The sequence below is a fragment of the Lepisma saccharinum genome, chromosome 21 (assembly GCF_977018435.1).
Source record: "Lepisma saccharinum chromosome 21, izLepSacc3.1, whole genome shotgun sequence".
Taxonomy (NCBI): domain Eukaryota; kingdom Metazoa; phylum Arthropoda; class Insecta; order Zygentoma; family Lepismatidae; genus Lepisma; species Lepisma saccharinum.
The window spans coordinates 55,016,097-55,030,179 of NC_139249.1; the positions used below are offsets into that span (position 1 = coordinate 55,016,097).

The 14,083-nt window shown below is 37.8% G+C and overlaps 1 protein-coding gene across 4 annotated transcripts in view; it reads left to right on the top strand.

The window, feature by feature from the left end:
• Positions 1-14,083, top strand: part of slmb (beta-transducin repeat containing E3 ubiquitin protein ligase slmb) — a 120,046-nt gene that overhangs the window by 42,041 nt on the left and 63,922 nt on the right. The window contains exon 1 of one of the 4 annotated variants that reach the window (XM_083142981.1): positions 10,983-11,241. The exons of the other annotated variants lie outside the window; for them this stretch is intronic. The gene's annotated coding sequence lies outside the window, so the exon portion shown is untranslated. Of the gene's footprint in view, positions 1-10,982; positions 11,242-14,083 lie in introns of those variants that run through there. 4 annotated transcript variants of the gene reach the window in all.

Genomic DNA, 14,083 nt, shown 5'->3' on the forward strand with positions numbered 1-14,083 from the left:
ACGAATGAGAAACCTTCTCTGGTGAAATATTGTAATAACTTTCGCTAAGATATTAAAAACGTTTTATAGGCATATAATTTGGTTTCTGACTCAATGTTCCTGATTTGTGATTGATTTGATATCCCATGTTGGTACTGAATTAAGTGTTCTCGTCACGGTTAATCCAATACATAAAAAAGCGATATATATATTAACCGAAATCAAAGTAGAATATGGATAATGTTGAAGCATGTGAGGACGAATTTATATATATCTTCGCGATCTCAACTACAGTGCTTTGAACCGAATTACTGTTACTATTACTGTTTGGATGCTACTAAAATTTATCTTGATACGAACTGAAAGATCATTTTTTGTATATCTTAAAATATACTAAATATTGAAAACAAAATGACTGTTCAAACCTTTAGCCGCAACGGCACCACAGATTACTCAGCTTTTCCCCTGATGTTCCCGTGGTTCCTGATTTGCCTTACAAAGATTCCATCACTATAAACAGCAATGTAAATGCGTATTATAGTATGTGTTCGTTTTCGTGGCATTATATTCTAAACACCGTATTTATTATGAACAACTGTTTTCGGTTAACCAGTTAACAGCTTGTGTTCAATTTTCCCTTGTTGGTCCACCTCATGGTCGCATATGAAATATTCGCCGTCACGAGCCACAGAGAAAAGGCTGCCATCGAAGACGAGCGCTTTTCCTACGTTCACAAATATCTTATTAATATGCAATTGCATTTTAGTACCAAGTTTGCTTAATATTGGCGTAGTGGACTTGTAATTAACAAATAAATACTACTCCAGATTTAAGAGAAGGTGCTGCATCTGTAAGGAATGTCAATAGGCCGCCCAGATTACGAAACAGTGGAGCGATTCCGTGCAAGCTTCACACACAACCTGCAGAAAGCACCTTTACCACAGACCATGTTTGATCTGCAAACACGTACCAGTAATCATTGCAACAGCCGATCACAATAAGCTTCAAGTGCAACGTATCTAGCAGGAATTGGGCTACAGACCGACCGTGTGATTCGTGACGAAGCTTTCCTCTTTTCGATGGCAGCCATTTTTTCTCATATTACCCCTGGGTGGCGGACAGTAATCCTGCGCGGCAGTGAGATACATTTTTTTGAGTTTTCTATCCAGCTGTTACAATTTTTGGATCTGTTTCTGTTAAATCTGAGTAATGTACATTTGAAATTGGTAACGTAACTTGACTTATCCTGTATTGGAGGTAACATGGTAGCATGTTTCGCTTAGGAATTTAGTAGTTCCCATGACCTCCCCCCCCCCCCCCGGAGTTTGAGTTCTTTACTCATTTATTTATTTACATGTCTAAGTTAAGGCTATAATGTATTTCTTCCACATAACCGTCCATTATGATATTTCGTTTGCATATATTTCGTGTATTTCTTTTAGACACAAGCACAAACACTTATTCTAAAACATGATCCAGCAGCATGCGCCTCAATGTTATTAATAGAATAGATATAATAATTATCACTGTCTTAATTTCTTACGTCTTTCACTGTACATGCTACACAACCTAGGAAATCGAATTATTTAACAAGTGTAGCTTTAACTGTTTTCCTAAGTATCCTCTTCGTATCCTAACATTCTACACATTGACGATAAATGCTGAACATTCCTCGCTTCTTGTTATTTGACAAGAATCATTTTAACAACAGGGAAGTTGCTAGCTTCATTAACAACAAATATGGTTCTTTCAAGACATTTTTCTGCCCCATAGTATGTAATTGAAGCAACCCGTACATGTAAAAAATTAAGACCAGGTGAAGCAATTATCCGCATCCAACCAAAATTAAGTATGCACTAAGTCTACATATTTGCAGAAAGTACAGTCATGGACACTTCTGAGTTGTAGCAGTTCCATTAACTTTCAGTGGAATCGTTACACTGTTACATCTCAGAAGTGACTGTACAACGCAAACATTAAAACCAGTGGTTTTCACTTCAATTCTGTAGTTCGCTACTTTCTACATCTTAAAAAGATTTGTTCACTCCGTAAAATATGCAAAGCATAATTAAAATCTAATTACCGTACCACCTGATTTCAATGAGAGAACTTGTCTTTCTAGTGGAACATCTAGTAGTTTTAGTTCATGTCTGCGAATATTTGTAATTCCAGTGAAAGTATGTATAGTATTTTCCTTTGAACGTTATACGATTTGTTTTGATATCATGTGTGTACAATGTGAGAGTAGCAGATGAGGAGACATACAATTTGATTTGCTGCAGCAGTGTGTTAAGAAAGAGTGATGTTCCCACATGGATCTCGTATGTGGTGTTTTTTTTTTTCACTCTCAACATCTCCGTTGTAAGTTTTATCACGCCAGCAAATCTGCGAGAAGCCCCGTAGAGCAATCGTTTAGTGGCTTCAGTGTAGTCGAAGGCGCACAGTTTCGGTCACACACAATGAAATAGACAAGCTGCTGTTTCAATTCCATTTTATGCTCAGATAGGCTAATTAGGACCGGACATACTGTTCAAAAATAGGATCCGAGCAACTGTGCAACATGCTTCCAGAGGTAATTGAACCCAAGACCCATTGATTACAAGCAGCAACTTTTTTAAAATCTAGCTGGGATTTATTAGTTCTTTGTGATCAACAGTTCAACTTAGTCGTACCACTTGTAGCCGAGGCAAAAATAAACAAAAATGACCCTACTTTGGAAAAACAAACAACCTTATCAAGCTGAATGTTGGTAGAGACTTAACTTTAGACCAAGTTCGTCGGATTAAAAATGACAGCCAGCGGACTACGCGTGCTATTTTCTATCTTACCATAATTACTAATATATCTAGAAACTTGGAATCAATGCCAATCGAAAGAGTAATCTTCATAGTATGTAGAGCGACACATTAATTGGCATTTCCCTTCTCTTTGTAATTCTTTTTCATGAGAGTAGAAATGTTTGGTCGCGAAATATATTTTTATGAACTTCAGAACTATATTTCGTCAGATAACGCTCTAGCTCTGCGCCGCATCAAAAGTAATGATGTTATAAAGAGAAGAGACCTTATGTCCTTGTAATTTATTTCAATTTATCTTTGAGAGTTCGAAAGTATGTAATAGTCGTGACATAAATCATAACTGCCAATTTTCCAGGACAGTGATATTTAAAATATGCTGGTGTTCGTATGAACTGAAGAAATAACTCAATCAGCTTCTTGTAGTTAAGCATGATTCAGTATTTTTGATGTGCATTAAATATTTTAAAACATATTAATGTGTTTCCACCAGCACCATGATTTGGTTATTAAAATAACAATGGTGATTAGATTATTAGTATTATTATTGTATCCAAAGTAAATATGTAAACATAACACATATCACTTGTGTCATTTCAGTAAATTAGGTTTACATACATACATACAATACGTTATTTTTATAATTTTCCGAAAATACTAAATAATCGTAACTCGTAAATAAGTGAATTACAACCGGAAATATTGTACTTTTATTTATAACTTATCAGGAATTGAGGTAAATAAAATCACGTAGAAACAATTACATTGTATCAACTTCTAAACATTTCTTCCCAGCATAATTAACATAAAAAGTCTCTAAAGACTTTTAGAATAAATAATATAGAAGTTTCCATTTTACACGTTTCCACTTGTTTTATTAAATGCAAGAATAAATCTGGATATGTAAGAAAGGTTAGACTTTTGTACTGTGTATTAAATAAAAATGAAATCGATGTCTAGTGTCGCAGTAAAAACTTACTTCCTCCACCAAACTGATTAGCCGGTCCTTCATACCCGCTTGAAGCCCTGGTTATGGGACAGACCCTATACGGGAGGTTAATGAACTCAAGTAATTGTGAAACAAACAAAACATTTGAGAACCGCAGGTAAACAACATTACTTACTTAACTTGTTACTTTCTCAATATATTTATGTTGAACGTCCCTTATTGTACGTGAATCTTCTCATTTAATGCAATAAGAAAGGAAAAGGGTGAGAAGTGGATAGCTCTTGCTTTTCCAAATGGCTGCAGCCGACTGTACTGTCTTCCTGTTTTCCCTTGAAGGCGGCGGGGAAACATCACGGAAGTTCCTAAGCAACCATCCAAGTTGGCCGTACAATCCATTTTGTGTGTAAGCATTTGGGTTGGTGTTGGTACCGTTGCGGGCTGCTGACTTGAGATAATAATCAGCTTGTCATTCCCTTCCCATCACGAAGAAGAATGTTGAAAAGGAATACTAATTTCGGCTTATTCTTTGTTCTCCTAAGATAAATGCAGTTTTACCTTTTTTCAAGAACACTGCTCCAGCGTTTACGCCGAGATTCGCCAAATCGGACAATGAATATGTGTCGTACTTGAGTGTCCAAATATGATCTTTTGTGGCATATTGTAGCAACGCCGTCGTTATCGGGTGTTTATTTGAAATCACGTTGGGAGACACATTTTGATGGTTTTTATTTATTATTTAGTAAGTTACTTTTCAAAGTCAGTTACTCATTTTGAAAAGCAATCCAGTTACAGTTATCGTTGCTTGCTCCGTTACTTTATTGCTTAAAGTTGTTACCTTAACGGTTGAGGGGTGGGTGGGGAAGATATAAATACATATTTAAGGTGCTAAAAACACGGCGTAAGGACAACTTAATCACACAATAAGGTGTATTATGACCAGGGAACGGATTTATATGTAGTAAAAATGTGCTAAATATGTAAATATATATTTAGTTATTTTCACCAAAATATGGAGTTAGACTACATATGTGCTTAAAATTGTAAAAATTTACCTTTGTAATAATGTAAGACACCACACGAGCTACATAAATTACAGTACGCTTACATTAATATTAATTGCAAAGCAACAGAAAAGTGTTTTCATTTCCTGTTTTCCAGAACAATGAAAAAAATATTTTAAGTGTTTGAACGTGAATTTCCTTCTATTGTCTCTTAAGATGGATTATATTGACTAAAACTGCAAGAAGTAATGGGAGTGTGTTTCAAATTTGTCAGTTATTCGCAAGAAATTCACCCAATTCTTTTGGTCACACGGGGACATGTAGCCTAGTTATTGCTAAAATATAGAGTATTATGTTGAGAAATGTTCTGAAATATGGAAATAATATGCGCAAATAACTAAAATATGTAAAATATGAGGCAAAACCTAATGTATGTAAAAATATGGAAAATAAAAACTGAATTTTTCGAGTCTACATGCCATGATGCGCAAAGATAATACAAAATATAACTGATTTCAGCTTCATATATAAATATGTATTTCATATAAATTAGGACTGAGCCGATACCACTTTGAACCGATACCCTTATCGATTCTCACCAATACCGATACTTGAAAATTTTTATTTATAAATACTCTTCTCCAATTATACGCATCAATTTTCAAATAAATTTCTTTATAATTTTCAAGAATTAAATCAGAATATTAAAATAGATATTATGTAATCACTAGACCTCGGATTTTAGGGTTTTAACCTATTTTTTCCTTTACAGGTATGTAAGAAGTAATAAGCTAAGTCAGCGTTTCGTTTAAAAATGCAACAACTGATGAAGTTTTATAGTGCCGAAAAAAACTATTTTGCTTGTTAGAACCTATTTTAGGTTTATGTGCCTAATTCAAGCCTTTTTTTAGGTTTTTATTTATCTTTTTAAATGCTTTACAGGATTTTTGTCAGACAGAGACATTTGCTTTGTTTGGTCACGAAAAAATTCAATGACGAACGTGTTTGAAACGTACTCTCTCGATTTCCCTTCCTCCAATTCCATGGTGACTTTTCAAAGCTCTAAACAAAGCAAAATGTCTGGTGTCACTGTTACTTGTACAATCCAAAGTGGTCTGATCTGTGTGGCCTTGCTCACTTTCGCGTCACTACGGTGCTTTGTGGCATTCACGCCTTGCAAACTAACATTTCAGCATTGAAGTTTGCACCACTGACTGTGTCTTTGTTGAAAGATTATTTTCAGCATATAAGATGATCCTCACGACAAAATTGCGGAGTTTGACTGTGGATAACATGAAAAAATATTGTTACCTATGTCCACGGCGATGAGTGGATTTTAATAGCAAATTTCCAATGGTAAGTTCTGCCATCGCTGTATGGTTAGGCAACACACACAACGTTACGCAAGATATAGGGGAACCACGAGCAAAACAACCTGCGCAGACCCGCGACTGCTGTGCACCATACCCCCGCGAGTAGGGTAGGGGGAGACTGGACCATGCTTTCTTATGGCCCAAGGTGGAGGGAAGAAGGGAAAGCTGGCTGGGGACTTTTCATCCCAAGGTTTTTTTCCCTGTGGTCGATCTATAGTACGAATTTCAGGATGGTATCCCATTTTCATTGCCGGTGACTATACCTAATAAGCATTTTTCAGGAATTTGAACTATTTGAAGTTTTTTTGAACCTACTTCAGGATTTTTTGAGCCTAACTTAAGATTTTAAGGACCTATTTTAGGATTTTTAGAACCTATTTTAGGAACCTAAAAGCACCCTTTTTACCTAAAAATCCGAGGTCTAGTAATCACAAAATACAGTTTTTCGTGCAAAATTGTTGCAAAATAAAAATAAAGTTTTGATTTATCATAATTTCGAAGATATTTACCTCCGTGAATGTGTCGCGCAGCATTTTTGCAAACCCCATGAAAGACCAACCAATATACCGGAAAAATATCGGCTGGTTTCGGCAGATGAATTTCAACCAATGCTTTCCGATACCGATAGATCAACATCGGCTTAGCCCTAATATAAATCCGTTCCCTGATTATGACATACACTGGCCCGCGCACGAGTTGGTAAGGACGTAAACTTTTAAGAGAAGTTTGATCCAAAATTTTATTTTCCCAAACAAGCTAACGGGATTTGTTTGCAGAACTCGGAAGCAGAGATGGAATATCGTCGATTCCTATTCACCATGCTGAAAGGTCGAGGAACCACATCAAGAGTTATTGCAGTGCTCTTGGCTATAACTCCAACAGATGAATGCGCATTGCCAATGGACGTAAATTTTAAATCGTCACGTGAAAAGACCGACTCGTCTTTGCTGCTTCTGTATCACGTTCAGATTAGGGATGGTATCGAGGGGAGACCTGTCAGTGCCTCGGTCTCGTCTCGGGTTGAAAATACCTGTCTCGTTGTTTTCTCGATTTATAAACATCTGTCTCGGTCTTGTCACGAAATCTAGTAAACAATCTGTAGAGTGTAGAACGTGTCGCCGCGCAAACATTCGCACGGCATTTGTAGACAAACAATTTTTCGTGATGACGTTTTTCTGTTTGACGCCTCGTTTCGAAGCCCTCGAAAAAAAAACAACTTTTTATCCTTAATACACGCACAACCAACACAGCAGATTTCACAGTTGCCGCTAATGGACTGATTTTGCAATTACTGTAAACAAAATGAATGATTTGTCTGTAATAACGGTTGAAATCCGGATTTCAAATTATTCGATATCCGTTTCGGATGCAACGGATAGTCCGAATATCAGGATAACCCGGATATAGCAGATTTGATGAAGGATTTGTAGAAAATCCGTACAGTGAAATACGAAAATGACGAATAAAGGAATATGTGGAGGGCCTGTAAAACGGATAAACGATACAACTGTCCGCATAATCCGTATATCCGATATCCGAATAAAATTTTATCCGCGTTTTATTCTCGTCTCGATATTATACGTAGTCCAGATAATCGTCATTTTTCGTATTACTCAGTTGTGTTGTGTTGTTTCAGATTTGTTAAAAACACTGAGAAATAGGGCTTTTGCTGTTTCTTTTATGATGCACCTGCTTATCAGTGCCTTCACTCTAACGACTTAAAATTCTCGATATCCATCAAGGTAATACGCCTTTGCTCAGATATAATAGATAAAAAAGTGTAAATAAAAAGTACATCCTGTTTGACTTCCAGCATTTCGGCTCCTAATTGCCTTGACTACCAAGTTCTCGTCTGCTACCTGCTACATGATTGTTGATTTCCCTGTGAAGTGTTTAGGATGCGTGGGAGTGAAAATACTTGTCTACCTTGTTCGAAGATGTGCGAGTCAGTGTTACCAGGTGTGCTAGATTTCACCACCTTTCCGTTTCTAAGAATTGGTCTCAAACTAAACTAGTGTACTGTGGTGTTTTCTCTTCTCAGAAGATACAGTTATCTTATTTCATCACGAGATCGTTCCATTGTATTATTAGGGGAAAGAGCTGAATTATAATACAGTATTACTAACGTGGGAGTAAATTTTGTTTTCACGATTTTTTTCATATTTTTCTGTACACGTATTACTACTTCTGGTTCATGGCAGTAAATCGAATCCAGTGTATTGTAATTGCTTAATATAATTACAATAGAATTAATGCTCTTCCTCACCATGTGCCAGCTGTTCAAGTTACATATTAGTTCGCGTGCATTTGCATTGTGCTCTATTGTCCGTAAATGTCGATTTTGCTCGAAAATGTCACTACTGCAGAATTTGCACGACGGCAGTACAGGTCGGGTTCATATGACGTCAGGTTGCGCACAGCCACCATGTTTGCGGCCAATTTTATTTGTCGTTTGCAAGGAAATATCCACCACGTAGCGTTCGTTACATCTGCACCAACTGCAGATTTGTTCTAAATCAGGAGTGTGTGTATCTCCCGACCGCCCGTTGATTTCATATGCTTACAAGAACTGGCCTCAATCATGACTGTGTGAAGCCACAGTGCATCAGTTTGTGACGTAGGTGAAACACACCTAGGTTGAGGACCCAACTTTTAAAAACTGACCTTATTTTTTCCACAAGAGAGGCGTGTGTCCATAACATGACCCTTCGATGTTGCCAATTCTTGTAAGATAACGCCAGAGTTTTTAAAGGTTGGTCCTTAACTATAGAGTAACTAACTCTCTAGCCTTCTCAAACCCGAAGGTTTATGGCTGCAGCAACACAAGCCTTCTAGCTGTCCCTATCCTGGGCAAGATGAATCCAAGCTTTTCCATCCTATCCGATTTCCTTTAGGTCCATCTCAACGTTATCCCTCCATCTTCGTCTTGGCCTTCCTACAGGTCTTCTACCATCAGGTTTCCCAACAAGAATCCTGTAAACTCTTCTTTCTTCTCCCATACTATAGAGGGGGAGAGTATTTTCGTAGCATGTCTGGCTGTTAGTAATTTCCAGCTTTGGAGCGAGTCCTAACTCCCAAAACCACCAATCAACAAGCAAGCCGCTGACGTCATCTCAACCCAGCACCTATCGCTAAACCTCTTGCTCAAGCTCTATGCTGTTTGAAGGCTCGCTAGTTAGAATCGCGAGTCAACTGGAGATGCTCCGAATTCTGACTATAAGAACATGTGTTTCTTATATCTAGGGCAGACAAAGCACGGATTAGGATATGCTTACTAGACACACTGGTTCCACCCTGTTCGCAGCCACTATTAAGGTTTTATTTCATGTTAAAATAGTTTCTCGTGTGGGTGTCCGCGAAAGAATTAGTGAAAAGAAAGAATATAACTGAAACTTTTGTATTTGTTGCATCGATGTTAACGTAATGCTTAGAGACACTGAAAAAGGTTTTCATAACCAGTTTGTGTAAACAACATTTGCACAAAGTCGCTTTGATTCTGTGATAGTCGTAGGTTTTTTTTTATGTTTTTGCTTTTAATCTGTGCGAGTCAAAACTTTCTCGGGTTCGATCCTGGTGGGGCCACTTTGCACAGTAGTTCGGAGCCCTTTTTAATCTGTAGGCCTATTCTCGATTAGCCTATTGGAACAAAAAGTGGAGTTGAACTACGAACTGGTTTTATTCTTGTGAACTGTGCAATGCTTTTCTTCACAAATCTTTCTGCTCGTGTCCTTACCATGTTTCTTCTTCATATCTTTTGTACATCCAACGACAAAGAGAACAGTAAGCCAAATGTACATTACCATGTGTTCAGTTACGCTGGTTTCCACAAGTACAAGTAACGGTTCTCCTACTTAGCACACTCGAATTTTTAATTTTATTTTGTTTGGTTTCCGGGCCTCTGCTCCAGAATCAACATAATTCCGCTGTGTAACAAGCGTATGGATGTAGTAGAAGAACGAACGAAAGTAGCTGGGATAATTTGCCTACAGTGGCGGCGAAAAGGGGGCGAGGGGGGCAGTTGCCCCTCCACTTTTGCCCCCGCACTATGCTAAATCCTATCTACAAAGGGAAATATACTGTCTTTGCCCCCCGGTTTTGGGACCCAATCGCCGCCACTGTTTGCCTACTATCATCTTAGCCGCCGATTTTTACCTCTGTTTTATTTTTGTAACAAAGATATTCTTTCCATCTACCTTCATAACTGTATACAGTTTTTTAAGTTCTTCGCTTTATCTGCACATACTGAACGTTTGTTATGTTTATAACTGAAGAGAACGTCTCAGTTCGACAATATTCTGGAGCCACATTTCAGTGTTTCGGATCTGTACCCCAGTATCGGTTAACCCATCTGTGCACAAAGTGGACGGGCCTGCCCAAATACACACTTCATGCTGCCTTGGTGTTCAAGCGTGTTAAATGGTAAACTTTCCGATCTCACCACGGAAGGTATGGACGTGTCCCTGCTTGGGCGTGGGTGTTCTTTGTATCGATTAACCACTAATATAAGAAATGCGACGTATATGTATGCTTCAAATCCAAACGAATAATGACCCATAAATAAGCCATATCTTTGTATTATTTTGAAAAACATTTAATATGATCATTACGAAACGTACTTCCTGTTACAGAATCACAATTTGGGAACAGATATTTTAGGAACCATTTGAATTGGGTCAGAACTCCATCGAATCCTTGCACAAACCAGATGTTGATTTTCATTTGTGTGTACAGCGGGAAAAAAAGGGGGGACGTGTAATGGATGGATAGATAGGTTGCTGTCAGTTCCAGACGTAACCTTAAATTTTGTAGGTTGTTTTCGTCTTGAGAGAGTGGCAACTCTGCGCATAACCCTGCGCCGAACGTTGACTTGTGCATTTCCATTCGGGATGCGGTGCGAGGTGAGGTAGAAGTGCAAGTTTGATGCCGTGGCTTGTGCGCACTTTGCAGCAACACCTGTAATTCTGTCGGAAAACGAATCGTACAAGGATTACATCGAAGTATTGGTACTACGTGTGGCTGACGTTGTTGGGTATCACCATCGACCGTTAAGCCATGTACTCGCTGTAGAGGATATCAGCTGACACGGTTACACGATAGTTCCGTTGAATTGTTTTTTACCTTCATCTGTCGTCGCCTCTTAAAACGTAAGTTGCACATGTCCTGATCGTTGCGATGCAATTAAAGTATATTTCTCTTCTGTAAATCTGATTTGACGTTATTGTTAAATCGAAATTTGGTAGCTATTTTATGTGTGTGCATTTCAGTAATTGGGAGACTGAATTTAGATTTTATGCAGCTTGTGCACGCAGGATAATCGGGACAACACCAAATCCCTTTGCAGATGGATTTGTCCTAATATTTCAAAACACCTTCCATAGTACTGCCTCTTGCTCTTGCTATTCGCGTACTGATAACAGAATTTTGAATTACTATGTAATAATAATTTCATTGGAGGGCTGATAACAGTGGAGGAACTGTTGATGGCCCTTTCCCCCCCACGACGTATTTTTCCTTAATGTTGAAATATTTGCGAAAATGGAAAGTCCATATGTATTGTTGAACCATCGAATTTATTCCTATTGTACTAATTAATTAATACATTGTATTGAGTAAACTTGAGCGCTGAAGAGTTGTGGGTGGAGTGGATAGTCGTAAGCCGATATTGTTTTATTAAATAAATGTTTATTGGGACGGGTGCTCGTCGTGTGTTTACATACACAGAGAAATGATTTTTTCTTAATTTTTTACCATGGAACTCCACAGACCTGGATCTAGTTTTATATGGAATACAAATAACTGAATTCTCAAGGACCCTTGTGTAGTAGGCGATAGCTCGGGGAAGCAGGCATATTACGTCCCCTTTTTCTCGACTGATTTTCTTGTCACCTATTCCTATCGAGCAAGTTGTAGTTTGGGAAATATGTTCTCGTTCCTTATATTCCTAGTTACTGTAGGTAGAGAGCACAAAGATCAGTAGTTCTTGGAGCCACTCTATTTATTTCGGAAGTTTCTAGTGAGAAATAGTGTTCCACGTACTTAACGCTGAATACATTATATGGTAAAAAAAATGAACATGGGCATGATGCGTTTTGTAATTATAAAGTCGAAATCAATCTTGTATAATTGTTTACATTTTCATTTTCAAATTCATTTACCAAATTAATTATATTTCACACATTCCAAATGAAACTAATGGTGCATATATACATATATGGTGTATATGTATTTCATATCTCCTAATAGAATAATATATATTTTATTAAATGAACTAATAACCAATAGACTTGACCATGTTACCATGTTTACACTTTTTTTATATAACTGGTTGCTCTTTTTACTTTATAGAGAGTGTCTGCCGACTGGAAATTCCTTAAGTTCTGGGAATTTTTCATGAATTTTCGTCACTAACATGAAAAATGGCTATGTAGATATTAAATCGAAAATGCACTCTTGCACATTTTCCTTTAAATTTTTCTTTGTTCTCTCTAACTTTATTGAAGGTTTTTGTCATATTATTACTTTCAGATGTAGTCTGGGAGGGGCTGTCACTGAATTTTAGATTTGATTTTTTATTTAGTTGCTTTTCTGCCACTCTTGGTGGGCTAATCGCAATGAAGATGATGAGTGATGATATGATGAAATTGATGAAGCAACACTCACAAAGAACACCCATTCTCAAGCCAGGCAGGATTCCAACCCAAGACCCCTGATGTGGTAGCAGGCTGTTAACCATTAACAATTCTTTCAGTAGACAAGTTGTCAAAATTAAATTACTGTATGGGATAGGACATAATTTGTGAGGGGTGCACCATTGGCCTTGGTGATGGTGGTGGTGGGGGGGGGGGCGGGTTAAGCACCCATGCCACAGAGGTTTGTATTGCAACAAAATAACGATCCCTTAACATTTAACTAAGTTCTACATCAACATTTAACTAAGCTCTACATCCAAAATGCTAACTAGAATGAAAGCTTGACCAATCTATTGGTATTACTTTCACATGCTACTCAGTCTATCTCAAATAATTCCCAGCTTGATGTTATATATTTGGACATCTCAAAAGCCTTCGATAAAATAAAGCATGATCTCCTTCTTCATAAATTACAATCCAGATTTAACATCCATGGAAAATTTCTATGCTTACTACGAGACTATCTGAGTGCACGAGAGCAGCGTGTTATCCTACCTGGCACCTCTTCCAGCTTTCTTCCTGTTTTGTCTGGAGTTCCCCAAGGGAGCGTCTTAGGCCCACTTTTGTTTCTTCTTTACATGGATGATTTCCCCGACAGACTGTCCTCTCTCCGTATAAATATACTTCTTTTTGCCGATGACTGTAAACTCTTCACAGAAATCTCATCAGAACACGATGCTTTAATCTTACAGCAAGCTCTTACAGAACTGCTTGTGTGGTGTCGCCAGTGGAAACTTTAATTGAATCCTAAAAAATGCTCGTGCCTCACCATTTCCCTAAGAAGGAACAAACTCGATTCTGCTTACTATCTTGTAAACAATCCCATCAAAAAAGTTTCCTCTCAAAAAGATCTCGGAGTTATCATCGACGAAAAACTAAACTTTAATGAGCACATTACGAACACTACTAAAAGAGCAATGCGTCTTCTCGATCTCTGTACAAGTTCACTGAAATACAAAACCAATCATCAATCAGCATATTTTACAAATCCCTTATCTCCCCCATTCTTGAATACTGCTCTCCTATCTGGACCATGGCTTCAAAAACAAATCTTTCCCGTATTGATTCTGTCCTCAACTTTTTCCTTGCCATTGCTCGCCACAGAATACCTTCTCTGAGGCACCTTCAGAAAACAGATATTATGTCTGTCTTCAATATCAAACCACCACACACATGAATGGTAAAATTAAATCCGAATTTCTGCTCAACAAATTTCATCTACGTGTTCCCACATGACCAACCCGCAACGTTAAGCTATTTCACAATTCCACCACAAGGCTCTCCCTTCTACAGTGGT